Genomic DNA, 2,096 nt, shown 5'->3' with positions numbered 1-2,096 from the left:
GAACACAAAAGAGCCAGCGGCCGCTGCAGAGGGGCTCGGACGCTGCACAGATGGACACGGGGGAGACGCGGACGGGGCCTTGAGGTGCCCTGGGTCAGAGGCTGAGTTCCCTGGATCTGCTGCAGCAGCACCTGTGCTCCGCACACCCCACCTGGGACACCCTCCACCTCTCTGCTGCTCCTGCACGTTCGGATGGAGCATCCCTGGGTGTGGGACCATGGAAAGGACAGGGCTGAGGGGCTGGAAGGGCCCCCTGGGCACCTCCCTTGGAGCTGTACAGGTCTGAGGGAGCCCATCTGGGCTGGGAGCTGGGAGCTCCTTCTGTGGGAAAGCACAGGAAGGGTTTGGATGGAAGGAGGGACGTGGGGGAGACCCTGTAATTTGTAATTTGTAATTTCTGGTGTTGTTCAGCCCACAGCTGTGTCCTGTGGGATGGGAGATGTCCTGCACACCCTTCCCATGCACATGGAGGGAAATGCCAGGGCCAGCTGCTCCCTGCTGGATTATTTCTCTCTGTTTACATGGAAGCCTTTTACCTGTATTTTTATTTAATTCCCCATTTATTTCCTCGAGGGAAGGTGAGAAGGGATGGGATTATCCCTCAGTAACCTCTAGAAATGAAGTGTGTGGCTCAGGAAATGGGTTTGGACCTTTGGGGCTGCAGTCAGCAGCATCCCCGCAGAGCAGGGACAGGGACAGGAGTCAGAGGTGATGGGGTTCATTTCCCTCACGCTGAACTCATCCATAACATTTGAGCAACCTGGGAGATGTCCCTACCCATGGAAAGAGGTGGAATGAGATGGGCTGTAAGATCCCTTCCAACCCAAGCCAGTCTGGAATTCTGTGATTGAGTTCTACAGCTTTCCCAACAACTTGTGCCTGGTGTTCCTCTCCCTCCCCAGCCCATCCCAGCCACTCTGCATTGGGATATTTTCCTGCCAGTGCAGCAAAATCTGGCTTCTTCTGGTAGAAAAATTCAGAGCTTTCCTACAATGCTAAGTCTTTTCTAGATCTTTTTTGTCGGGATGTAGCCAGTCTTAATTATGACCATAATCTGGCCCTAATTCTTGCTGTTCTACTCCTTTCCCCCTCCCATCCCAAACATTTTTTTTTCTCTTTTTGATAAAGTTTCCATAAAGAAATCCTGTTTCAGGAGCTGTAGCTGAAAATACCTTGTCGTGAAGCTGCCAATCCAGCATTTTTTGGTAAAAGCTGAAGTAGTCTTAAATTGGCCCAGGAAAGGGTTCAAAGCTCATCCCAAGAAGTGAAAAAAAAAATTCAAGAAAATAAAAATGCAGACAACCTCTTGGTTAAACCCTAAACTCACAGAAAATGGAGACTGAGGGAAATTTTTAATGCTAAATAATAGAAATATAGGAGCAGAATGGGTAATTTTCCAGCTAAGGAGTGGAATTCACACAGGTGCTGGAGTTTTCCTTCCCGTGCCATGGATTCCATCCCCTGAACAGCCAACCTGGGGCTTTCTGGGTTGGATTCTGGGGGTGGCCCTCTGGGGGCTCCTGTCTGCTCTCTGAATCCCCAGGCTGGGATCAGTACAAGGGGCTGCACTTGGGTGCTGGGCTGGGAAATGCTGCTCGTGGCTTTTCCTTGGAAATCTCGCAGGAGCTCAGAACTCCCCTGGAATTCCCTCTTTCCCCACAGCCTGTGTCTGTGCATTTTGGTATAAAACCCTTCCCAATGGGTCCTGTTCAGACCTGTTTTTCTATGGTGTCATAATGTACGTGTGTATGTGTGTGTGTGTGTGTGTGTGTGTGCGCGTGCATATATATATATATATATATGCACACACACAAATAGTAAAATTAAGGGGGTATTTTTTACTTTTTTAAAGGCTATCCTTTCATCACTTACACAAACCTAAGTTAGGAGCAATACAAATTATTGCAGTGTGAAGCAAAATTGCTCAGTGTGATGTGACAATATTACCTGATCTATACTACATTCTTTTTTTCTCTCTTCTTAAAATATCTGCAGGAAAAAACCCCAGTGTCTTCCTAGAAGGACTAGGCAATAAAAGAGATGGTAAGAGAATGCAACCCTCACCCAGGCTGAGGGTGCAGTGTGTGCAGCAGGAA

The sequence above is a fragment of the Geospiza fortis genome, unplaced genomic scaffold (assembly GCF_000277835.1).
Source record: "Geospiza fortis unplaced genomic scaffold, GeoFor_1.0 scaffold193, whole genome shotgun sequence".
Classification (NCBI taxonomy): Eukaryota; Metazoa; Chordata; class Aves; order Passeriformes; family Thraupidae; genus Geospiza; species Geospiza fortis.
This window is presented reverse-complemented; position numbering follows the sequence as displayed.